Source organism: Dipteris shenzhenensis, chromosome 28 (genome assembly GCF_047967505.1).
Source record: "Dipteris shenzhenensis isolate YYH24624 ecotype China chromosome 28, Dip_SZ_1.0, whole genome shotgun sequence".
NCBI lineage: Eukaryota > Viridiplantae > Streptophyta > Polypodiopsida > Gleicheniales > Dipteridaceae > Dipteris > Dipteris shenzhenensis.
In genome coordinates, this window is record NC_141623.1 from 48676987 (window position 1) to 48704796 (window position 27810).

At 42.6% G+C, this 27810-nt stretch overlaps 1 pseudogene across 1 annotated transcript in view; it reads left to right on the forward strand.

Annotated features, from left to right (window-relative positions):
* Positions 1 to 18550: 18550 nt before the first annotated feature.
* LOC147883659 (uncharacterized) overlaps positions 18551 to 27810 on the forward strand; it is a 103035-nt pseudogene continuing 93775 nt past the window's right edge. Inside the window, exons 1-4 of the transcript XR_015543762.1 lie at positions 18551 to 18947; positions 20510 to 20671; positions 20790 to 20855; positions 21016 to 21159. The product of XR_015543762.1 is annotated as an uncharacterized LOC147883659 (transcript). The remainder of the gene's footprint in view (positions 18948 to 20509; positions 20672 to 20789; positions 20856 to 21015; positions 21160 to 27810) is intronic.

The window sequence follows — 27810 nt, forward strand, 5'->3', positions numbered from 1 at the left end:
TCGACATCTTTGAGATTCCATCAGGACACATCATCTTCCATCTGCCATGTTAGCAAGCCCTCTGCCTAGTGCCACATCACCTTATCCACATGCCACGTGCGATCACACATTATCTGCCACGTGTGACACCCTATCCTTTTGCCATGTCATCATAGCCACATAAGCAAGCCATGTTACCATTGCCACATCATCAGGGACATGTCACCTTACACATCACTTGCCACATCATCTGCCATGTCATCTACCACGTCACCTATGCCACATCATCTATCACATCATCTACCACGTTAGCATTGCCACATCATCTACTAACATCATCATCTATGCCACCTTAGCAGTGCCACCTGTGAAGAGAGTGGGAGAGAAGGAAGGAATCTCACTTGCAGCTTTCTCACATACACAATGGTGGAATATACACAAAGGTGGAGGCTGAAAATAGTTTTCCTCTTCTTAGTTGTGAAATCAAAAGAACTCTCTCAGTACAAAAGGAATAGGTGAACCCTATATGTGGGTCTCAAGCCAAACTCAGCTAACTAAGGTGGCATACTAACTAAGCCACTAATTAGAGTACATAGAGATAGCTGTCATCTAGCTATTATTCATGGGCGGTGTACCAACCGCATTTGCAGCTAACAAGTCGGTGACATAAATGCATAACGATCACCCTAGCATATCACGAGTGGAGCTCGATATCTCAACACTGCCCCTCAAGCTCAATCCCAATTCTTGCACACCAAGCAGGTCTCTGAACTTGCGTAGCTTCTCTGCGCCTAATGCCTTCGTGAATCTGTCAGCTACCTGATCCTCTATACTGAAACTAGAGCAATAAAACCTACTAGAACCTTCTCCCACACATAGTGATAATACACCTCAATGTGCTTTGTTCTAGCATGATAGACTGGGTTATTTTCCAAGTGTATATTGCTCATGTTGTCACAATAAATGACAACTGGCCCATCTATAAAATGATGCATATCATAAAGTAGCTTATGCAACCAAGCTGCCTCACATGCAGCCATTGTTGCACCCCTGTACTCAGCCTCTATGCTCGACAAGGCAACTATAGGTTGTTTCTTGCTACTCCAAGTGACTACAACACTCCCAAAAGAGAACACATATCCACTGGTAGATCGTCTATCAGAAATACTACCAGCCCAATTAGCATTAGTGTATCCATGCAACTATATCTAAACCCCAGTCTCATAAAATAGTCCATACTGCAATGTGGACTTCACAAACCTCAGTATGCATCTAGCCGCATCCAAATGCAGTTTCCTTGGAGCTTGCATAAACTGACTTACCAAACCAACAGCATAGCTCAAATCTGGTCTGGTAATGGTCATATAAATCAAACTTCGTACTATGCATCTGTACATAGTAGGGTCTTCCAGAAGCTCACCTGCATTTGCGCTCAACTTCACATTTTGCTCCAAAGGGACTGAAATAGGCTTATAGCCTATCATCCCATATTTGGACAGCATGTCCAATCCATACTGCCTCTGCAAGAGCCATATCCCACATGGATCTAATCACCTTAATTCCCAAGAAGTAACACAGCTCTCCCAAATCCTTCATCTCAAACTTCTACTTCAATAACATTTTCACATGAAGGATATCTTCATCACTATCACCTGTGATGATCAAATCATCAACATAAATGACAAGGAGCATAATACCTCTCTCTGTTTTTCTCACATAAAGTGAGAAATCTGCCTTGGAAATCTGAAAGCCAATAGTGACAAGATACTTTCCTATCTTGTCAAACCATGCTCTGCATGCTTGCTTCAAGCCATACAAGGCTTTCTTCAACCTGCAAACAAACTCAAGATGAACAGCATGAACATAATGTTGGGATATCTCAAGGTGTATGCCTCAGGCACACCTTGGTTTCTATGTGTGAGTGCTAGAGGCACAGTTAGGTGCCCATAAGCACAATTAGGTGGTGGAGAGCCACATAGGATGATTGAGAGAATCTAGGAGCAGATTGAGGAGATGATTGTGGAGCTTTGAAGTCATCAGTGATGTCAGTGAGCATGTTAGAGGTGCCTACATAAGGACCTCACTCTTCTTCATTCCATAATGCAAGTATTCTGAATTTGTGTCCACTCTACTCTTTCCTTTCAGTTTACCAACATGGTATCAGAGCCATTTGATCCCCCTTGATCCATTTCTGCCACATCATCATCTTCTTCTCCATCTTCTTCTTCACCATCTCTTCCTCTTCTTCCCAAAATTTTGCTTAAGCTTGTTCTCCTCCATTTCTCTGCCATTCTCCATGCCCTTCCTGCTAGAGATCCACCTCGAAGGGGCGAATCCTTGGCTGCAAGGAATTGACGAACCTTTGCTTCTCCTCGTCGCCATTTCACGTAGTTCATCGATCCTTCTACCTGCGTTTTCTCTCAACATGCTCCATGCTTCTCTAATTCCTTTCAGAGGGAGTTTGTCCATACCTAGAGCTATCCTATGCTGAAATCTGAGCAGCAATGGATGCATATTCAAGCTGAAAACAGAGAAAAACCAATCGAAAATGGAGAGAAGCTATGGCGCCCTGACGTGTTTTTGCGCCCTTCCTTCTCAGTGGACATTTTGTGGTATATAAGCTCTCTTTTGTCTCAAAAACCCCTTTTTCCTTTGCTCTGAAGAGTGAGATACAAACCCTCCAAGTTCAGTCTTTTGATTTTGACAGTTTTGACAAGTTTTTGAAGATGATGCTACATAAAATGCTACTCTAGCATTTCTGAGTTTTTGAAGTTTTCAATAACATCAGTACAACTGTGGCTTCAGCTTTGCTCTGAGTTGATATACCTGGTTTTGATTGGAAAGCTTTCATTTTAGCCACCTCTATGAAGCATGTAAGAAAAAGCATCATTGATTGAATTTTGGTCACTAGTCTTTGCTATATTAAATGCTTATATTTGGAAGCCTTTCAGTTGTTATTCTAGCCTTGTAAGAGAGAAGACACTGCCCAATACCTGGGTTAGACCCTCTCATGGCTACCATATTGAATATAGATAAGTTCAATGGAAAGGGCTTCCACACATGGCAGATGAAGGTGAAATTTGCATTGATGAGGGAAAACCTCTGGGGACTTGTCAAACCGACTTCAACTTCTTCTTCTACAGCCTCCAATGCTGGAGAATCCTCAGCTCTGACACGCCCGGCAAGGGATCCCGCTAGAGAGGAGAAAGCATATGGTATCATTGCTCTTGCTTTAGGAGATGATTATATTCATCACATCTCTGACTTAGAGTCTCCTTCAGAAGCTTGGCAGAAGCTTGACATGATCTTTGGTGCTAGCTCTCACATCTCTAAATTATCACTTAAAATCTCTTTCTTTGAATTGAAGATGGATAGTGGCACTCCTTTGGTAGCCCATGTCAATTACATGCAGAGTCTTATGACTCAACTTGCTTCTATCAACTCTCCTATCACTACAGATGATGCTATGGCAGTGTTGCTTAAGAGTATGCCTGAAGATTATGATCATATTGTTACCACTTTGAAAAATCTTCCTAATCCTAATCTTGAAGGTATTATCTCTGCTCTCCAAGAAGAAGAAAGGCACATGGAGCTCAGGAAAGGCAATGACACTGTTTATGCTATAAAAATCCAGAAGGGTAAGTTTACACCTCCGTTGCAATCATTGTGGAAAGACAAATCACCTTTCAAAGGACTGCTTCAAAATTAATCCATGCAAACAGTGTGGCAAAAAAAATCATCATGAGAAGTTTTGCAGAGCCAAAGCAAAGACAGAAAATGCCAATCTACTTTCAGTTGTTGATGTGCCTCCACAAGATGAGGCATCCTTTGAAGATTATGCATTTTAAATCATCTCTATGTATGCTCCAGATCTCTCTTTTTGAGTCAAGGTACTCAGCCTGGATAGTCCTCCAAAATGAATGAAATAAACTATTGTGTTTTGTGTGTTTTGTAAACACCTCTGGTCACCTTATGATGTAGGCCATGTGTATGTGTTTTGCTCCATGGTACCTCCTGCAAACACTGTGTGCATGTACATGCAGGGGAGATAACCATTGGAAGGTCTTTTTGTATCCCTTTTGTTTACCTTACACCCATGGGAACCCTTGCTAGCTTGAGATCCTAGCCATTGATAGATCCATGACCACCATGACATGGCATGAGACACCTTGTGCTAGCTGTATCCTTGACATAGCCTGAGACATTCCCTTGAGGGGGGGTTTGTTGGGATATCTCAAGGTGTATGCCTCAGTTTCTATGTGTGAGTGCTAGAGGCACAGTTAGGTGTCCATAAGCACAGTTAGGTGGTGGAGAGCCACATAGGATGATTGAGAGAATTTAGGAGCAGATTGAGGAGATGATTGTAGAGCTCTGAAGTCATCAGTGATGTCAGTGAGCATGTTAGAGGTGCCTACATAAGGACCTCACTCTTCTTCATTCCATAATGCAAGTATTCTGAATTTGTGTCCACTCTACTCTTTCCTTTCAGTTTACCAACACATAACCTGGTGGCTGCTCCATATAGACCTCTTCTTGCAAATCACCATGCAAGAAGGCATTCTTTACATCCATCTGATATAAAGACCATCCCTTTGATGCAGCCATAGCAATGACTACTCTTGCGGCTGCCATCCTTGCAACCGGACTGAATGTTTCTTCATAATCAATGCCATATGTCCCCTTGACAACTAATCTTGCCTTGTATCTGTTCACAAAACCATCTGCATTGTGCTTCACCTTATAAACCCACTTGCAACCAATTGCATTCTTGTCTTTAGGCAAAGGCACCAATTCCCATGTAGCATTTGCTTCCAAGGCATCCATTTCTTCATACATGGCTTTCTCCCATTTTTCTTTTCCCATGGCTTGCTCAAAAGAAGTGGGTTCTGGTTCATGTATCACTTTGACCATATAGGCATAGTGAATGGCTGTAAATCCATCATATTTCAGCTTATCCATAGGATACCTAACTCTGGTAGACCTACACAAAATAGGCTCACTACCAAGTGCTCTCAAAACATCCCTTGTCTTCCTTACTCCAGGTGTAACAACAGAAGGAATACCCACCTCATCATCAAGGCACTATTCTGAGCCACTGGATTCACCATCCACATAAGAGTGACCTGCATTCACATCAACCATGGGTTGATCTACTTTCTCTTTTCCTTTTCGTGATACTTGCATACCACTATTTTCATTGCTTTGAGGAGATTCTCCTGATCTCAATCTGCCTATCCATGGTGAAGTATGTGAACCACTGCTAGAGGACACTACAGGTCCACTAATATTTTGTGATTACTGCTGTGAATTCTGTGCAGCATTACCATTTTTTGCATCTACATCATCAATCACATTTACTGGTTTATACCAGCTGCTCATCTCATCAAAAACAACATCTTTGCTTACTGTAAACTTACAAGTAGAAGGGTTATAGCATCTATACCCTTTCTGCTACAGAGAATAACCAATAAAGATGCACTTCTCAACTTTTGGATCCAACTTGGCTCTCAACTCATCTGGCACATGAACATAGGCAATGCAACCAAAAACTTTCAAATGAGAAATATATGGTTTCCTACCAGTATACATCTCCTCTGGCATCATGCCATGTATTGTTGCAATGGGAGTCTTGTTCATTATGTAGGCTGATGTAGCAACTGCTTCAACCTAAGAATAATCTGGCAATCTTTTTTATTGAGCATGGCACGAGACACCTCTCCAATATGCCTGTTTTCCTTTCTGCAAGTCCATTTTGCTGTGGGGTATGACTGCATGAATATTGCTGCTTTATGCCATGCTTCTGCAGGAACCTTGCAAACTCATTTGAGAGGTAGTCTCTATTGGAATACTGAAAGGAAAGAGTGGAGTTGACACAAAATCAGAATACTTGCTTATAGAATGAAGAAGAAAGAGGTCCTTAAGTAGGCACCTCATACAAGGTCACTGACATCACTGATGACCTCAAAGCTCCACAATCATCTCCTCAATCTGCTCCTAGATTCTCTCAATCATCCTATGTGGCTCTCCACCACCTAACTGTGCTTGTGGGCACCTAACTGTGCCTCTAGCACTCACACATAGAAACATAAGGTGTGCCTGAGGCATACACCTTGAGATATCCCAACAAACCCCCCCTCAAGGAAATGCCTCAGGCTATGTCAAGGATACATCTAGTCTCATAGTTTCTCATGCCATCTCATGGTGGTCAAGGATAAATCTATGGCTAGGTTCTCATGCTAGCAAGGGTTTCCTTGGGTGTAAGGTAAACAGAAAGGGATACAATCAGACCTTCCAATGGTTATCTCCCCTGCATGTACATGCACACAATGTCTGCAGGAGGTACCATGGAACAAAACATACACATGGCCTACATCATAAGGTGACCAGAGGTGTTTACAAAACACACAACACACAATAGTTTATTTTCATTCATTTTGGAGGACTATCCAGGCTAAGTACCTTGACATAAAAAGAGAGATCTGGAGCATACATAGAGATGATTTAAAATGCATAATCTTCATGGGATGCCTCATCTTGTGGAGGCAAAATATCCATGTCAAGGCAAGGTCTTACCACATGGGCAGTGTCTAGTGCCTTATAAGATGGTGCTATGATAGAACAAGTGGATTTGAAAGTCATATCCTTCAAGAGAACAATTATCTTGTCATCTCCATAGTTGTGTAGAGAAGCATATCTTAGGTGTCTGACCGTCATCTTTTTCTTGTACTTGGAGTCAAATAAAAGTGCCATGAGAGGGTAGATCTTTGTAGTTGCTTCCTTTTTGGCAACCATTGTTTTGGCAATCTTCAATAAGGAAGTCAGGTTGGCATTTTCATCCTTTGTAGCATAACAAGACATTGCTTTATGTTTTGGCTTTTCACATATTTGGCATAAGCAAGCCATGAGAGGCTCTAACCCAAGTATTGGGTAGTGTCTTCTCTCTTACAAGTGAAAAAGAACTGAAATACTTCCAAAGTATAGGCACTTGATGTAGCAAATAGTAGTGACTAGTTTTCAAACAATGATGCTACTTTTTACATGCTTCATAGAAGTGAATGAAATAAACACTTTCCAATCACAACCAGGTCTAGCAAGTCAAAACAAAACTGAAGCAACACTTGTAGTGAAGTTATTGAAAACTTCAAATGACCAGAAATGCTAGAGTAGCATTTTATGTAGCATCATTTTCAAGAGTATGTCAAAACTGTCAAAACTAGAGAGCTGAACTTGGAGGGCTCATATCACACTCTTCAAAGCAAAAGAAAGGGGGCTTTCTGAGGCAAAAGAAAGCTGGTATACCACAGTAGATCCTCTGGGAAGAAGAGGCGAAAATATGCGTCAGGTCGCCTTCACCTTCTTGAACAAAGTCGACTGGTTTTTCTCTGTTTTCTCCTTCAATATGCAGCCATTGCTGCTCAAATTTCAGCACAAGGTAGCTCTAGGATGGAGAAGCTTGCCCTGAAAGGAATTAGACAAAGACGGAGCAGGCGCAGAGAAAACGCAGGAAGAAGATTCGACGCAGTTCGTGCAATGGCGACCAGCAGAGCTCATATTTCGTCAATTCCTTCCAACCCGAAATGCGCCCCAACAAGAGGGATCTCCAGCAGAAAGGGCATGGGAAATGGGTGAGAATCAGAGGAGAACAAGCTCAAGCAAATTTTTGGAAGAAGAGGGAGAGATGGTGAAGAAGAAGAAGAGGAAGAAGATGATGATGTGGCAAAAATGGGCTCAAGGGGGATCAAATGGCTCTGATACCATGTTGGAATACTGAAAGGAAAGAGTAGAGTTGACACAAAATCAGAATACTTGCTTATAGAATGAAGAAGAAAGAGGTCCTTAAGTAGGCACCTCATACAAGGTCACTGACATCACTGATGACCTCAAAGCTCCACAATCATCTCCTCAATCTGCTCCTAGATTCTCTCAATCATCCTATGTGGCTCTCCACCACCTAACTGTGCTTGTGGGCACCTAACTGTGCCTCTAGCACTCACACATAGAAACATAAGGTGTGCCTGAGGCATACACCTTGAGATATCCCAACACTCTCCCCCTCCATCTGACCTTAGGCATTTAATTTGCAGGCCTGTTTCTTTTTCAACCATAGCTTTAAAAGCTTTGAAATGCCCAAACACTTCACTTTTCTTTTTCATAAAATACACCCAAACTTTTCAGCTGTAGTCATCAATAAAAGTGACAAAATAATGATAGCCTCTAATAGATGTAGCTTTAGTAGTCCACACATCAGAGTGGATTAATTCCAATGGCCTCTTACTCTCTTGACATGTCTAGGAAATGGTTTCCTTGCCTGTTTTCCAAATTGACAAGCTTCACATACCTTATGCATTATATGTTATATGTTGGTTTGCTCCAGAGACAAGTAAGATCTATGAGCCTAATGTTGGAGGTTGGAATCTCATGAATATTATGCATGTGAATTTAATCAGGAAGAGATTCCGTAGGATTGTGGAGCCAGCCTCGAGATCTCTTAGTTGTTTTTCTAGATCAATTTTCAACAACAGTCAAACGCAAAATGGACTTCAAGATTGCAATACCTACATTTACCTTTCCTACAAGGAGCCTTAGAGCTTGTGGAGAATCTAGCAGCTGTTTGTGTAACCAAAGTGTGATTTGCATTTGCTATAGACATTCCTAAATCTATCTACTTCATCTCCTCCTCGTAGAGTGCATCTGCAGCTTGCTCCCATGTAAGATTTTTGTTAGTCCTCAGTGCGCTACAAAAGTTATGCCAATTGCTAGGAAGGGATTGGTAGAGCTTAAGCCTTTCTTGTTCGATGGGAACCTTATAGGCTTCCTATAGAAATTGAAGACCACGGAGTATTCATAGAAATAGGGATACAACGAATGATTGTATTACAAGTGAATTGATGTTACATTGTTGATTTTCATTACAATTGTGTTTATTTTATTTTTGTTTGATTAATAGCATTATCTATTTCTTTGCTCCCTCTTAATGTTATTAATTTAATTTGATTAACTATCTACTCTTCTAACGGGCTTATGTCATGGAGGGGAAAAGGGGGGGAAATAATGATGGCTATTTTGGATGCTTTTCCCTTGGAAGAGCCTAATTCTGATGTTTTTCCTATGATGCATGACATAATGATCCAAGGGAAAATGAGACATGCTATAAAGGAAATGTCACATCAATGGTTCTCAAGAGTGTGGGAAATAGCACCTTGAGGTCTAGAGCATGGAGTGCTATTTCCCCTGGTCCCACCCTATTTCCCACCTATTTCCCTTCTATTTCCCATGGTGCATTTGCACAGCATAACAGAAATAGCTATTTCTTACATATTTCCCTTCCATGACATAAGGCCCTAAGTCCTAGATTAATATAACAGGACTCATGCTAAGGTGTTGGCAGTAGCTTTGTTAGGAAGTCTGCCCACATCAGATCTGTTGGTGTGTGCTTTTTCTTCAATCTGATATTTCTCGAATGAAATGATACTTCAGGTCGGCGTGCTTTGTTTTCTATGAGTGTTTTGGATTACTTGCGAGGTATATGCATGAGAGTTTGTCACAGTATAATTGAAGTGGTAGTTTTGGAAGAAACTTTAGTTCTTCGAGTAGCATCTATATCTGTAATCCTTCTTTAGTTGCCGGTGCTACTTCCATGAACTTTGCTTCGGTAGAGGATAGTATTACTAAGGTTTGCTTCTTTGATTGCCACGGGATTGCTCCATCAGCAATCACAAAAGTAAATCCGACAATAGACCGTCGTGTATCGATCCCCCACCCCCCTTGAGTTGACGAGGAGTGGTGTGATGGGAATATTGTATGCCTAGGTTATGTGTGAAACTAAGATAGCGAAGTATTCGTAGTAGCACTTTCCAATGTTTGTAACCAGGATTGTGCATGAAGCATGAGAGGTAGAATATTGATGCTATGACAAATGTCAAGGCGTGTGCGAGTGACTAGGTAACACAAGTTTCCTATCAACTATCTATAGGGCAATTGCTTATGAATTGTTTGTCACAGTCAGATGAGGGGCAATCGGCAAGGGAGAGTTTGCAACTAACTAATAGAGGAGTGGGTGCAAGTTTCATATTACTGAGACCAAATTGATGAAGGATTTGATCAATAAATTTTATTTGGTGAAGGTGAAGAGTGCCTTGTGATCAGTTTTGTTTGACTTGAATTCCTAAAAAATAGGTAAGTAGGCCTAGATCAGTGATGGCAAAAGCGGATGCAAGTGACCTAGATCAGTGATGGCAAAAGCGGATGCAAGTGTTGTTAGATCCAATTAATGGTATGTCATCTATGTATAATGCAACGATAAGAAATGTGTTAGATGTGTGATGTGTGTAAATGTTAGGTCCTATGAGTCGAGAATACTCAGAGGGAATTAGCGTAGGAATGGTTAAATTCAATTTGGTTGACTGGGTAGAGATGATGGTTGCCGGGATGGAAGTAAGGAGGCAAGGAGACATATGGCTTGGACGGAAGGTTCTAAGACCAGACCGGACATTGTAAGGTCATCCATGGCTGTGCACCATGTTTGCAAAAACTTAGGTGGATCATCCATTTCATTCATATGGACGTTCATAAGGTTTTTCATATTCGAGAGTTGTGTGGAGAGATCTTTGTGCTCGTATGTCTATTGTAATTGACACCAAATTTCATGAGTGGTGGTCAACGTTCTCACCGATTGCTTTTGCTAATCTTTCATGTACAGGATGCCCGTTGAGGTCTCTTTGTTTGCAGTTTGCAAAATCTTGTGCCTTGTCTAGATCATTGCAATCGGGCATTACTTCAGAGCCGTCCATGACTTTCAATAGATCAAGTTTCTGTAGGAGGAGTTCCATTGTCATCCTCCAAGGTTGGTAATTGGTGTCGTTTAGTTTGTCCACCTTGTAAGCTCTAGTTGTTGTGCAATCGTAGTAGACTATCACGATCAATCGTTCCGATTAGGCAAGTAATTCTACTTGGCTAAATTGGGCTTCTACTGGATCATGGATACCATGTAGAAATTGAAGAACAGGGAGTATTCACAAAAGTAGGGATAGAATGAATCATTGTATTACAAGTGAATTGGTGTTACATAGTTGTATACCGATTTGGCGTGTCTTTACGATGATGCCTCATCAATTTTCATTACGTTTGTGTTTATTTTATTTGAGTTTAATTAATAGCATTATCTACTTCTTTACTTCCCTACGACACGTCAATTGATTAAATGATTCCTTCATGTTCGCACATAAGTGCGCGAATCCTTCCCATAGAGATACTACAATTGGTCAAGTTTGTGAAAGATATGCAGTACCTCTATTTCAAAATGCTTCTCGTACCTGGATCAAGCACTCCCATAGGCCATCGCTCATTTTGCATGGTGCCTCCAAAACAATCCCCCGCCGTTGCCAATTCCTGCAAGAGCTTTATCATCACATGCTTTGTCAGGCCTTGCCTTTAGTTGCCGCACTGGGCTTCTTCTTTGTCCCATCCACAATGGGAAAGTATCCTTCTCCCTTAAGGTAAACTAGCATGAAACCTATACCTCTCATAATCTTTGTTGTTAATTTGTCCATAGTGCTATGTAGTACGAGGAAAAACCCATTTTAGAATTTATCAAGATCGTCTAATTACATTTGGGCTTGTCGGATTTTGTTTTCATGGACATTCCTTTTACCATCTAAGCGAGGTATTTGTTGGAATTACCCACTTCTATTTGTGTTTGAATCCACCATTGCATTAAGGACAGTTGGGTAGTACATTTGAAAGTTGTTTTTGACCATACTATCTGGCTTGTTGTCAGGAACTCCATCTATTTTTTTTTTAATGCTCGAGGTGAACAAATATAGAGAGAGGAGAGGAGAAAAGTGGAGATGAGGAGAGAGAGCACACCATAAATGACTCACTATACACTCTAGATTTAGTTGAAAATGTAGAATATATACAAATCCCTTTAGGGTTAGGGTAAGGGTTAGGGTATCTAACCCTTTCCTTTATAGCACTCTATGTGTTGGTGATATGCACAATATTGAACATATGATGTTGAGATGGTTTCTCGACACCTTCCCTCAAGATCAACATCATGAAGTAGGCCTTCCCTCAAGATGATGATTCTGGGGAATCGAAGAAGGACTGAGCATTACATTCCATCACCCCCCTTTAATGGGAATGTCCTTCCTCTACGTCAAACCAAGCTCTTTGCCAAGTGGTTTGATAAAGATGTCTGCAACATTCTCTTTGCTATCACATTGCTGCAGTGTGATGTGACCAAGCTCTTTGCCAAGTGGTTTGATAAAGATGTATGCAACATTCTCTTTGCTATCACATTGCTGCAGTGTGATGTCACCAAGTAACACTCTTTCTCTGATGAAATGCTCTCTAACATCAATGTGCTGATACACTGGATTCTTGGCCAATGCTTGAGCCAATTGTTTTTGGCTTTGATTCATCAAAGTAGTATGTTTCTAACAATAGTCTTCTGAGCCATATAGCCTCACATGCACCTGTAGTGAGTCCCCTATATTCTGCTTCTGTTGAAGACAAAGATACAATTGGCTTTTTATTTGACAACCATGATATAGCACCTTGACCAAGGAAAAATGCATATCCCTGTTGTGGATCTTGTGGTCTCATGATCTTCGGCATAGTCACTATCCATGCAACCTTGAATGACTTCCTTTGTATTCTATTACAAACTTTCTTGTACCTCTGATGTATCTCAAGACTCTTTTGGTTGCATTCCAGTGAGACTGTTTTGTATTTTCCATAAATTGTGCTAGTAAACTTACTACATAACAAATATATGGTCGTGTGATAGTCAGATATATAAGAGATCCGATGAGCTACCGATACTAACTATCATTGATGGTAGGATTTTCTAAATCTTTTGTAAGTTTCAAACTCGGTCCCATGGAAGTGGCTGCAATCTTACAATCTACCATATGAAACTTCTTCAGGTGACTGTCAACATATTTTAGCTGACTCATGAAGGTATTGTGTGAGTCTCTTCAAAACTCAATACCAAGATAATAGTGCATACGTTCAAGATCTTTCATGTCGGACTCTGCAAATAAGTCTTGTTTCAACTTCTTGATGAAGCTATCATTGCTTCTTGTCACAATCAGATCATCTATGTACAAAAGTGCAATAGTGATGTCTTCCCCTTGAACTTTCTAGTAGAGAGTATGATCTGCATCGGACTTCATGTATCCCAAATTAGAAAAATATTTGTCGATTCTACTATACCAACTTCTGGGTGCTAGCTTTAAGCCATAGAGAGATGGCAAACCTAATGCTCTTTCCCTGGTTCAACATAACCTGTTGGTTGTTGCATGTAGACTTCCTCGTCTAAGTAACCATTGAGAAAAGCATTCTCGACATCGAGCTGGTACACATTCGATCTATTGAGTGTTGCTAGTGATATCAAGAACCGTATGGAATCCATCTTTAATACTGGAGCATAATTCTCATCATATACTTACCATATTGCCGTGCAAATCCTTTTGCAATTGGTCTAGCTTTGTATCTTTCAATGCTTCCATCTGGATTGTACTTCACTTTGTTTGCTATGGCCTTCTTTCCTAGTGGAAGGTCGCATAATTCCTAAGTGTTGTTTTGTACAAAGCTTCCATTTTTTTATTCATAGCAGTTTGCCATTCTGGCTTGTCAACTACATCTTTGAAGTACATTGGCTCTTTTGTAGCCATGATGGTAGTCATAAGAGCATAATCAGTGGTTTCAACCTGAATTGCTTTGCCTTTCTGAGCATATGCGGGTCGCGGACTTGAGACAGTGCGATGTAGACAAGGCCATGTGCTTTTACTCTAGAGGGATCGAATGTGAACGAGTTCATTGTAAGGTCTTGCGCACGGTGGATTGTCCTTGCTGCAGCTAGTTGTATGGGGAACTAGTGCATGCATACTGTGTTGAGTTGATTCTTTCCAATTTGGAATTCACATGCAATTTGCAGGATTGGGTCATGTTGCGGGAATTCGTTATTTGCAGAGGTGCGAGTGTGTTGCATGTGCATGTCTTCCTATGCTTAGATTCTCAAATTGTATCCAAACAATTGCAGGGCTTTTGTTTAATGATGTGCCCCTGAAGTTCGTGTCGGCTACATTAACAAGATCATCGGAGATGTTGAGGCTCCCTACGCAAATTTTGACGATCACGTCTTGTTTTAGTTGCAACTCCTTGTACTCTCACTCTCACTCTCTTTCATATAGCCCACTCTCACATGATATAAGCCATTTTTATTGTATGTTTTGTCTCTCTATTTCGTGTTGTTTATTTGATTTTGTTAGAAAGCAAGCTCATGTATGATCGATCTTCTTTGCATGTGCAGCTATGTCACCCCATAGGTCCAATGCATCACAGGATAGTTCATGATCTGTGGCCTCGTGTTTATCCTAGACGACGAGTCTTGATTAGATTGATAATTAATGACTCAACAAGCTCAGGTAGCACAAATTGAGATTAGTCTAACAGGTTGTCCCACATGCCCTGTCCAACTTCATAGTCCTAGCCATCACCAGAGATAGATTCCTCTGAATGATACCTATTTACTCTTACAAGGCGATGTCTTTGTCATTGCAGTGAGGAGAGGATGATGTTGATGAGGATGTTCATGTCAGTCGAGAGCTAGTTGTAGACACATAGTCTCTTAGTGGATGAGACACACCCTTCCCAACTAGTGGATGAGACATGTCCCTCCTTGCTAGTGGAGTAGCCACATAATTAGCCTAAGGATGTTTTTAGAACCCATCTACTACTTTGAGAAAAAAAATGTGTCAATGTCTCCAAAAACACTAGAAACTCTCCAATTACATAATATGTCTCACTACATGGCCACTTTGTCAACTTTATTTCATGTATTTTTCAACAAATGATATAGGCTTGCCTACTTGAAAAGCACTACTAAGTTTGATTTCCTTTTCTTTGACCATTTGCAATCACAATGTCATAAAGCTCCACTTGGAGACATTTTAAAATTCCTTACAATCTTGTTATTAGAAACTCTTGTAAAGTTTTGCCTTGGAGCCTTGCGTTGGATATTTTAAGCACCTCAAGCCATTAAGATAGTGGTTAATGTACTTTTATATGCAATATCATTTACTAGTCGGCAAAAAATGCAAGAGTATCGAGTTCTATTACACTTACAGCCCTCGCAGAAGCATCGTTGTTGCCGTTTCCTTAGTCTAAAAATGCAAGGAACTACTTTTGCAAGGCTCATAAACCTTGCAAAGAAAGGCCTTACCACATCTAAAAATTGAGTGCAAGGCTCTTATATTTTGGAATAAGCATTAATATATTTTTTAAGCATAATAGAAATTAATAGTATAAACTTTGGGCTTGACAAAGCATTGAGTTTCCTTTTGGTGAAAAAAAAAAGTTAAATAAACATAGAATTGCTATATTGGAACGTTAGTTAATGAAAAAATAATGTACATGATTCTTTCAATTTCATACTAAGGAAAAAAAATGCAAGTTAGCTTGTTATGGAAAGAATGTGTGGCAATGTGTAAGGAGGGAAATGCTTGCCAACAAGCACTTCAACCTAATAATATGATTGAGAGCACGAGCTGGCCAACCCATTATGTATAGTATCAGTCATGATTATAGTAAGAAGAGGAAGAGAGTATTATGGCAGATGGAAGCACTAGTCCAAAAGTGATATAGTTTCCAAATGGACCATGAGGATGGCTAGGATCCAAACTGGCTTCTTGATGAAGTTTGTATGTTTATGCAAGATTTTGTAGCTAAGATGATGAGGAATGATGATTCAGTGGGGACTTAACTAAAGGATGTGGGATTTACCTTCTTAGGTGTTAAAATTTGCATATTTGCATAGGCTTCAGTTGTTGCCCGTGATTGGGCTAGTATTTGTTTAGGGGTGTGTAGGGGGTTTCAACCCCCCCCCCCCCCCCCGCCCCCCTCTCTTCCGTTTTGATGCAATTAATAAAAGCAACGATTTTCTAAAACTTGATGTAATGCAAAGAGAATTAAATGCTCTACCCGTGTCCACCCTTAAAGAGTTTTAACACTAAGGTAGATAGACATTGTGGGGTAGGGAGCTATTTAACGTCATAAACTCTCCACAAAATGAAATTGTAGGCCAAGTGACATGGAGAGAATATGAGGTCTTTCATTAGGAGGCATCATTGTATTACCAATCAGGATAAACTCTTGTTAATTGTAATGTCCCATGATAAGGGAGGAGGTGCAAGAATAATGTGATTTCACCTGTATATATATCTTGTACAAATATAGGAGTTCGTTTGCTACATATGGGTATTGCTATTGTTGACAATGTCAATCTATTTTATTTGGATGCATGAATATGCTTTTCCCTCTTCCTACTCACACCACATGGCTTATCCATGCTCACACACTCGTGACACCCCTTTGATCCTCCTCTAAGATACCTTCCATAAGAGCAGGTGAAATATGCATCCACCTTCCCCCCTCCCCACCTCCTAGTTTTCATGCTACCCATTGGCTTTGCCAAACAATATGAGTGCCCTTGAGGGTCCCCTTATGAATCTAACCTGGAGGTTTTCATGCTTATACTTTAGGTCCAAACCTTGGTGGGTTAGTTGAGACACAGGGCCATGAATAGTACCATGTGGATGATTTACTTTTCAGGTGATGGAATTTGAAACGGAACTAAAGAGTAGTCCAAAATATCCCAAAGGTTTGAAAGATGTTGTGGGCTTCCCATTGGTTGTACAATTGCCCAAAGGGTATCCACAACATATGACAATTTGGAAAATAAGCTGAAATAACATAGTGTAGAAGATCTATATTTTTCACCCTCCATTTTTTTTCGCACAAATTGTAGGTCAATGTAGGCACAAACATGCACCTCATGGTGTGTACACCCCCAACATAGAAACCTCATTGGATTGGGAATTTACCAATGATTATCCACTTTTATGGGTTGCCCTTGAAATGATTTACACATGAGGCCAATCTTTGGCATGGAATGTTAATGGCTAGTACATGCACCTGGCTACTCATTGCCCTTTCTCCAAACACGTATCCTAATTAAAGTAGTTGTAACAACGTTTTTGTTTCTTGGGGTATGCACATTTGCAACTCGAGCATGTCCCAATGTTGGGTTATGGGTGTGTTAACAATGGCATTGTCGATCTTAGATATTGTTGCTATTGTGAGATAGCACCTTGTACTGTAGAAGGTAGGTCACTCCTTGTGCTTAAGAAAATGCGCAAGTATATTGACCATGCTTATTTGATTAGTAGACTCTCAAAATATTCTCTCGTAAGGTTATATAGTATTGGGCTAATGAGTTGGAGTTGTGTTGCTCTAGGCTCATTAGAGCAATGGACACTTATTTTGGTAGTTGCTTGATCGTATTCGTCATTGGTCCATGATCTTAGCTAGATACATTCTTAATCCATGTGGCATATTAGAGAAGCATTGGCTTCTTCTTTCTTACTTTGTGGTGGTGCAAACCTAACTTAACAGACTATCCCTAACTTGACAAACCTACTTATTAGTGAGAGTGAATGTGCTTGTCAAAGGATTAGTATGAGAGATGAGTGGGTTTGTGAGTATGCTTTACCAGGTAGGAGAACCAAAGTGAAGGGGTATGAAGACTATTGGAGGAGGGGGGTGAAAGCCTATTTATGGCGGTGGTACCCTATTTTAGAGATAGGGTGACTGAGCTTTTCAAGCATGTAAAAGGAGGGTATTTTAGGTATTATATATATATACACACACACACACATCGTGTCACCAATCCTCTCTCAAATGCACCAACTCACCCTTGCAAAACTTACACCCCTTAAAACTTGGTCTTCACTTGGATTGTGTGTCCCCATAACATTGATAAATGTGTGTCCCCATAACATTTATCAATGTTATGGGGACACACACAATCCAAGTGAAGACCAAGTTTTAGGGGGTGTAAGTTTTGCAAGGGTGAGTTGGCGCATTTGAGAGAGGATTGGTGACACGATGTGGGGAGGGGCAACTAGGAGCCAAGGGGAGTAGGGGGGGGCACAAAAAGACATTGGCAAAGACAAAAGAGGAAAATAGGGGTGGAGGTGGGAAAGTGTTGGGAGGGGGGATAAAGAGACGTGGGAAAAGACAAATGGGAACAAGAAAATCCGAGTGTGTTTTGTTTTTTGGGGGGGCCTTGAAAGAAGGGGGAAGTGAGATTCCAAGTGAGGTAGGATGAAATTTAATAGCATTTGTTGCAAATGTAATGTAATGGTGGCAATAATAATAAAATAATTGTGTAGTAACAAACACCACACTCAGACTCTCTAGTCGCTTTGCCTGCCTTCCCACTTCCTCTCATCATCCATCTCTCTCTCTCTCTCCCCCACAAGCTTTGCCCGCCATAGCCACCTCCTCCAAGCTTTGCCCTTCGCCATCGCCACCACTCGCCCGTCGCCATAGCCACCTCCTCCAAGCTTTGCCCGTCGCCATAGCCACCTCCTCCCAATAGCTCACCCCTTCTCTCTCTCTCAGTGAAAAGTAAAGAATCCCCCCCCCCCTCTGCCTCCTCCCCCCGCCTCCTTTTCCTCCCTTTACCCCTCGCATTGTCCTCCCCCCCCCCCCCTCGTCCATTTCCCCTGCATCTGCCTTCGCAGCCGCTCGTGACCTCAGTTTCATCTCGAATAAATCACTCTTTGCGAACCCCTCGCGGACGTGCAGCTCATTCTGGAACATGTGTCGTTGACATCGCACCGGAATCCTCCCCGTCCGTTCTTCCTTCCGCCACCATGACTCACGTGCTTAGATCGCGGGAAATCGGATCGTCCAAGCATAAGACCGAGAATGCAAAAATTAACGTATCGCATGCCACCCCTCCAGCCAAACCTTTGAGATTGGTCTATTGCGATGAAAGCGGAACATTCAAAATGGACGCAGAAGCTGTGGCAGCTTTGCAGCTGGTTAAAGGCCCTCTCGGTGTAGTTTCGGTGTGTGGCCGCGCGCGTCAAGGCAAAAGTTACATCTTGAATCAGGTAATTGGGTGAATTGCGTCGAATTGGCGATCCGGAAGTTATTGACTAGTCCGGGGTCTTGATCGGTACACTGTAAGTAGATGGGCACTAACACTAGCGCGATGCTTAAATAGTCTTTCGACTTGGTGCGCTGTCGTGAACAACTTATCGTGACCAAAGAAGCTGGACTGAAATCGTCCACGACTCGGAGACAATTGTTTTATGTTGATTCATTCAGGCCGTACTCTCTTTGCAAAACCGTAGGGCAATGCGACCATGCCACGCCAATGGCCATGAGTTTAGGCTGCTATTACTCACTCGGAGGTTTCCCTTTTGTCAACTCTACGTACACCTCATGGCGTGCCATGACATGGACGGCAACGTACGCAGCTAAGTAGGACTTGGACTTTGGGGCCTTCTTGATAACCATGCATGTTGTAAAACCGATTCAGTTCGTGGCGATTATTGTGACTACTTAGGGAATGTCCTCCATCCTTGGAGCCCTACAGTGATTACTGCCTGTCAATCAGGTGGTCGAAAACTCCTAGAGGCCTACTGATGGTATCATCAAGCCTATTATACTTGCTTTCATGTACACAGTGAGACAGTAGTTTTCCTACTGGCCAATATGTTACCCTGGCAAATGATGGTGCTTGAGGCCTGCTGGATGTTTCTAAACCTTGAAGTTGACGTAAAACAGTTGCTTATGCGACAACGTGTAATTAAGCTGAACTACCGTACCGATCGTACAGCAGCTTTGCATTTTTGTAGATTCTTAGTTACCAGAAATGGTGGTCCCTAAAAAGGAATGTTTGACTTGAGAAAATGTAGTACAAATTCAATATGCAGTCATTGCATGCTTTTTTTAGGCAAAGGTTGCTCTTTAAAAACATGCCTTTAACGACACCTTTCTGAATAAGATTGTCTAATACACCCAAGATTTTCCAGGATGCCTTCCTAAAAGGCACAACCTTTAGCTCGCCATTCTGCTCAAACAGGTTTCCATTAAGCATTCCAAGAAGCTATTTGTCCACTGAAGTCGAGTCTCCAAAAAGAAACATCTGTCATTGAGGGCCAGTAAAAGAAGGGGAGGCAGCAATATGTCAACGCTGAGCTTTTCACGAGTGTTGTTCGGCATTCCATGAATTGACAATAGCTGAACACACCTTGAAGGTAGCAAGTCTTGCCTTTTTGCAGAAAACCTGACGTAAAAGTGCGTTTTTTGAGTTGTGCATGATTTCCCTGATGGCTAGCAGAATCCATCCCAATTAGCCAAACTTCAGAACTTTTTTATTTCTGAATCAGAATGCTGCTTATGTGTGGAAGAGGCATAATGGACATTTTTATGTATCGAAGGCATGGCCCGTGTCATGCAGTCCAATTATACATTTCTAGGTGACCTGTAGATGGTGACACTGTGCATGCCTTCATTAAAAATTTTGGCATCAATTTGTGGTATTATATGGCACCTGTGTAATCTTATTGTGCTGGACTGACATTGTATGACATCTTTAGTTTTAAATTCACTCTATGCTTTTGGAATCCTGGTATTTCTTTCTGATATTTGTTTTCCAATGATAAAGCTTTTAGGCAGGAGTAGTGGTTTTCAAGTGGCCTCTTCTCATCGGCCCTGTACAAAAGGGCTCTGGATGTGGAGCACTCCACTGAAGAGAACAGCACCTGATGGAACAGAGTACAGTCTTGTGCTTCTTGATAGCGAAGGCATTGATGCATATGACCAAACTGTACTGCTTATTGTGCCCTCATGATCCTTGCTCTTGTTTTTTCTTTACATGTTTTTTTTTGGTTCTTGCTGTTGTAGGCCCACATTCGTTTTGATTCATATTATTTTTCTTGGGACAGGGGACATATAGCACTCAGATATTTTCAATGGCAGTGCTGTTATCAAGCATGTTTGTTTACAATCAGGTGACTTCTCATCGTTGGGCTAATATAGTAGTGAGACGTGAATAGGATCAAAAGTTAAGCAGAGATCTTTTCTGACTGAAGTTTTACTTTCCATCAATTTCTGTGCTGGAGTCTCAGTGATTCACGTTTGCAGTGGGATAATGACAATATTTTGTTATAGATGGGAGGCATTGATGAGGCAGCTCTGGATCGGCTATCCCTTGTCACAGAGATGACCAAACATATCCGAGTGAGGGCCTCTCAACATCGACCTTCAGCTGCAGAGTTGGGCCAGTTTTCTCCAGTTTTTCTTTGGCTTTTACGGGTATGCTTTTGGAAACAATATTTATTGATACTCAGCTTGGCTCTTTTATCCAAATTTAACCCATTTTGCAACATGTCATCATTTGGGAATGAGGTATGAATTGTTGACGGGCTATTGCATTGGTATCAGAGCTTCAGTTTTTTCCTGAGACAGTGATGTTCAGTCAGGGACAGGCACTGGTTTATGGTACTGACGAGGTATGGCAGAGACACCATGAGTACCAATGACACATCCAACCATAGAGGAAGCAGGTTTGACAGCCCTTCCACCACAGTCAGTACCCATCGCCAGAGGCCCGAGTTACAGCTTTCACCATGGTAGGCATGATGTAGATGCAGACACAGCAGGCAGAGAGCCTCTTTGCACGCATGCTACAGCTCCAAGAGATGCGAGAGGATTGTGAGCAGGCCGTCAGAGCATGCGATTGGGCAGCTCAGGAGGCCAAGGAAAAGCACGATCCAGAGGCTCAAGAGGCCAGGGAGCTTAGAGTGCACAGAGTTCAGGAGGCGAAGGAAGAACATGATGTCTTCTCCTCATTTCTCTACTCCGGTCATAGGGAGGCGAGGAAAAGAAGATAGTTCCACAGCCCGTCAAAGTGAAATTCCCCCCTGAAGCTCAATTTTCTATGGTATGATGGTAAGCCAATCCACTAGTGTTGATTTCTTGGCTCGATCAGTTTGAAAGTTATTTCTCAGTTGTGCCTACGAAAGACAATGCGAGGCGTATCCTTGTGTCGATGCACCTTAGAGGCAAGGCGGTCACGTGGTGTTACAAATGGTAGGACCACTAAGATGCAGTCCATGAGATACCTCATTATGTGTGGACAAAGTTCATGAAGGATATCAGGAAAGATTCCTACCACCATAGTATTTGGACAGGTTGCAATTCTTCGAGATGACCCAAATGGCTCACCGTGTCAGTACATCATTACGGCCAACAGGTTTATGCATGTGTCCATTCAATTGCAAAAGGAGGTATGAGAAAAGCTGAGAGTCTTCATGGTTTGCATTTTCCACGCCAGGTGATGGTGGGAATGGGAAGAAACCGGGGAACATGCAGTCTAAGAAGAACTGGATGGCAAAAGCACAATGCAATAGAAGGGGGAGCCTCACATGTTTACAGTGCTCCAGTTTTACGACCAGATGGGGGGCAAAGGTCCTCATCCTTGCAGATTTAGGGAGTTTTGAGAATATCATCTCCACCAAAGCCTCCAAATAGGTCCAAATTGACTCTCACTCTAACTAAGACCATTGCCTTGAATGCTAAATTCTTGGGAGAGTAGACGGAGAGCAACATGGAGGTCGCTTCAGCCACTCCAAAGATCTCAAGGTGGGTCGACGATCAGCCACCCAGGGTCACACCAACACATGCAACGGATACCATTTTGGGAGCACGATGGTGGTACCAATTTGAGGTTTGACTTGACTACCAGAACAAGGGCTTGGGTCTCAAAATCTTGGGCCTTGGGGGAAAGCTCATTCCTTGGCTATGGGATACTCTTCCTCGACTATTGATTTCAGTAGTACACATGTCTCGAGATGTTCACTGACTTGGCGAAGTGTATGTGGTCTACGTCAACTCGACCGCATCCACTCTAGTCATGAGCCCTCAGCAGGAAACATTATTACAGCAGTACCATCCTCACGTCGAGTCTCCCTCCAACCTTATCACGAGTTCAGCTAGAGGACCACCGCATTGAGCTCATTCCTAGCTCATCACCCACTAGCAAGCATCCTTACAATCTCAGCAAGAAGATGGAGGAGGAGCTTGAGGTACATTTGGAGAAACCGTTACGGAGTGGTTTCATAAGACCTAGTAATTCTCCATATGCAGCCTTGATCCTCTTTGTCAAGAAGAAAGATAGCACGTGTCACATGCACTAGGGTCAAGCCTAGGGGCAGTGACAACTGTCTGCCTTGTCAGCCAATCGCAGCTCTCTATGCAGCCCAGTGAACCAGTCGACTAGCTGGTTGGCCAGTTTAGGCTGCTTGGGTTGGCCAAAATGAGCCTTTCCAGCCCCTATATAAAGGGCGGGGTTTTCCATGATCCAGCACCTAGCCTCCAGCAGCTGCTTTCAGCCATCCTATGGGCGAGGTGTGGGTGTCCTATTTCTGCAGCATGGCTCCATCTGTAGCGAGAGAGAGACTATCCTCACTCTCTCTCCGATCACTAACTGCAAACTGCAAGATGACGCACTCAATACACAAAGTGATGCTGTGGATGTGAGAGAGAATCAGAGGGAGAGAATATAACTGAAATGTATGAGAATATAACTGAAATGTATGAATGCCCAAAGGGCTGAATACAACTGTATGGAGGGGCTGAAACCCTCAACTGCGAAACTGGAAAGAAACTAGACTACCTAGAGGAGGTGAATCCTCACTAGATCCCTGTAGAGGCTAAGGCACCCTGCTGGTTTGCTGCGGGGAGCGTGTCTACTGCTGCACTGAGGGCTTGGAAGGCTTGAGAAATGAAGGCCAAGGGGGGCTGCTTTAATAGGCCCCTCTTGGGCCTCAAACTGACCGACCAGGCATATTTCTGCCCACCGACCAGACTGCTCTTGTTCACCGACCTGCTGTTGCTGACATGGCAGTCGACCTGCTGGCGTCATCACTAACGTGACACCCTGCTGACGTTGCGCTTGTTCAATCTACTGAACTGTCTGTGTGGCAGTCAGCTGACGTGGCAATCCACTGCTGCACTGAAGGCTTGGAAGGCCTGAGGTGGGGATGAGAAATGAAGGCCAAGGGGTCTGCTTTTATAGGCCCCCCCTTGGGCCTCAAACTGACCGACCAGGCATATTTCTGCTCACTGACCAGACTGCTCTTGTTCACTGACCTGCTGTTGCTGATGTGGCAGCCGACCTACTGACGTTCGCTGATGTGGTGCCCTGCTGACGTGGTGCCTGGTGATGACATGGCAATTGTATGGTCTGCTGAGCTGGCTGCTGGCTGTGTGGCAGTCTGCGTGGCAGCTGGCTGATGTGGCTGCCTGAGTGGCAATCCACGGGGCTGCTGCGTGTTGACTGGACAGCCCACGTGGTCCAGCATGCCATAGGCTGAGGATGCCCGTGACACCATCTGCCGCATGTCGTAGTTAGGGGAGTGGTCTCAGTGCAGTTTTGTATGCCAATTTGGCAATCATGTGTAAATAAAGCAGTGTACTATAGTTAGGTAGATCTATGGTATCTTTCATGCTTGAGTTCTTCCATGTATGTTCATCTAAATTCCACATAGTTATGCTACAGCACTGCCAGGATGTGTGTGGACTACTGCACACTTAACAGACAGGTAGTGAAGAACTGGTTTCTCATGCCATTGTTGATGCCATTTTGGAATGCTTGAATGGGGCCAAGTTGTTCTCCAAAATTGATTTGAAAAGTGGATAGCATCAGATGCGGATTCATGAGCGGGATATTCTGAAGTTAGCCTTTCCCACGGAGAAGACATGGTATGAGTTCATTATTATGCCCTTTGGTTTCACAAGGGCGTGGTGAGCTTCAACTGCATGATGTTGTGGACCTTAAGCCTCTCATTGATAAAAGTGTTTTTGTCTTTCTTGATGACAGTCTCATTTTTTCCCCCACACAGCATGTTTTGCATGCCCAACAGGGTCTTCAGTTCTTGAAGGATAATCACTTGTACATCAATGCCTAGAAAAGCAGCTTCTTTTTAGAGGAGGTACACTATTTGGGCTACGTCATCTCTCTTGGAGGTGTTCGATTGGACCCAGTCAAAGTAAAGGATATCGTGGAGTGGGAGGTGCTAGCTACAGTCCAAGAGGTCCACATGTTCATGGGTATTTGTCAAGCATACAAGAGGCACATCAAGGAATTGGCAAAGATTGGGGTTCCCATCACCAATTTGTTACAGGGGATAAAGAGCAAGAAGCAGCCCATTCACTTTACTCCAAAAGCACTTTTAGCCTTCGCTCGTTGTTGAAGGAAGCAGTTACCACAGCCCCATGCCTTGCATTGGCCCAGTGGGATCAGCCCTTTGATCTTCGGGCCGACGCCAGTGACTACGCCATAGGAGCAGTCTTGGAGCCTAATGGTCACCCCATTGCATTTGAGGGGCGCAAGCTGATTCCAGCCTAGACTAGGTATTCGGTATATGAGGAGGAGTTGTTAGCAGTGATCCATGCCTTAAAAACATGGAAGCATTTCCTGTATGGATAGATTTTATTGTTTGGGTAGATCATCAAGCATTGAAGTGGCTTTAGAGTATGCCAGGTGTCCAGTGGTGTGACCATAAGGTTCGATGGAGCAAAACTTTTCAGTATTTTGGAGGAATGATCGAGTACCAGCCCCGGGCAGAAAACGTAGTGGCTGATGCTCTCAGTCGACGGCGGGGCATGGCCACCTCCATCTCCCTAGTACATGAATCTTCTCTTTCAGCCATGTGTAACCAGTACCAGATTTTCAGGTTCATTGGTACAAGGTTATGCTTGATAACCAGCCCGGTGATCATGCCATAGATGATGGTTGGTAGTTTTTTGGAGGATGCCTTTGTGTGCTGCCCCAGTTCCATGCCACCATACTCCATCATACGAACGATTCCATAGTTGGCGGACACCGAGGTGTTCAAAGCACTCTTAAGAAAACTGAGTGCAAGTTTTTTTGGCCTCATTGTGCAGCGACGTATGTCTCCTGCTCCCAAAGGTGTTAGAAAGTGAAAGCACCTCATGGGAAGTTGCCAGGTCTTCTTCAGCCCCTTGAGATTCCGGATCGGCCATTTGAACAAATCAGCACGGACTTTGTCAAAAGCCTTCCACCGACCATTGGTTCAGAAACACCATGTGTCTGACCATTGTGGACAGGTTCAACAAGTTTGTCATGCTCATTCCATGCAAAGCTACCATTGATGCACAAGATGCGGCTCGACTCTTCATCCGATGATGGTATCCAATGTGTGGTTTGCCATGTACCACTATATTTGATAGAGATTCCAAGTTCACAAGTTAGTTTTGGAGAGCCCTTTGTGACAACTTTGGTACGAAGCTAAGTTTTTCTGGCAGCTTCTATCCTAAGTATGATGGCCAAATAGAAGTCTATAAGCCAGTTGGTGTTCGACGTTTCGAAATGTTATGTGGCAGATTGACACTCCTGATGGGAGTAGTTTCTACCATTGGTCCAACCATTGGTCCAGGGGATCCTGAATGACATCCATTCCACCAGTGTCATAATAAATATAGATTTGTTCCCTAGTTCAGAGGACCTTAATTTCCCCCTTAGTTCTTGCACTCACTTTACCGCTTCCACTTGTGTTATGAGTGTATCTTCTCTTGGTTTCTACCTCAATTTTAGTCAACAGTTAGCAGGAGAGAGAGTGCATTAGACTTATCCATGCTACAGGCTGGTTAGCTCTCTTGTAGGCTGAGAAACAGCAGGGAGGCTAGGTGTGATTAAAAAAGAAAGAAAGAGAGAGAACTCTATTAATGCTAGATGTGATTAAAAAAAAAAAAAAGAGAAAAGGAACTTCTATTAATGCTTGAAATAACCACCATCCAAATCAGCAAACAACCTAGAAGGTGCTGACCATGGGAAAAAGAAAGGAAAAAAGCTAGTTGCTGCTTGAATATGGCCAACTTGTTTCCTGAGCCCCCAGCAAAGTGCCTAGGGAGTCTCTGGAACAGGGGCTAACTATTAGAGGTCAACATCTCCTGATGTCACCTATGTTGGAACTTGAGGAGAGAGGATAGCTTCATCATGGAGGTGAGTGAGAAACATGAGATATTCAAATGGGTGTTCTATTGATCTGAGAGGGAAGTCCCTCTTTTATACAAATGGAGAGAGGGTGTCCTAAATTAGTGGCACCTCTCCTACATCATTGGAGGTAACTCCTAAATCATAGGAACTCCACAATCATAGGCACCACCCACATCCCTCAAGGGTTTGCCTCTTGCTATGTCAAGGATACATCTAGTCACATAGTTTCTCATGCCATCTCATGGTAGTCAAGGACAAATCTATGGCTAGGATCTCATGCTAGCAAAGGTGCCCAAGAGTCAAGGTTTACAAAAATGGGATAGACCTCCCCAAATGGTTATCTCCCTTGTATGTATAAGGATGAATCTGAGGCCTTTGTGTGGACCTAGTTTCTCATGTCTGCAAGAGGTACCATGGGGGTAAGTAAACACATATCGCATGGCCTACATCATATGGTGACCAGAGGTGATTCACAAAAGACAAAACACATAACATTCTTTTTGGAGTACTATTCCAGGTAGAGAACCTTAAAATTTGACCAAGTGATGATAAATAAAGTTCAAAAAGGCAAGGTCTTTATCTTCTAACTCAAAGTTTGATTCTTCATTTGCTGTTGGAGTTCTTTCTTCAGCCAGATTTGCTTTGTTGTTTATGTAGCCCTTCTTCACATGATATGGTTCATTCTCTTTGGAGTTGTTCTTCTTCATGGAATAACACACTCCCTTTTTCAATTGTAGCCAAAGGAACTTAATAAGCAAGGTATATTTGAAGCATTTCCCTTGTGCGTCAAATACTGTGTGAAGATGATCCCAAGCTTCATGTGAAGTTTCAAAGCCATCAATGTGGTGAATGTATGAGTCACTTAATCCCAAAGCAATGATAGCAAGAGCCTTCTTGTCTTTGATCAACCAATCAGCTTCTTCTTTTGCAGGCGTCTTTTCCTT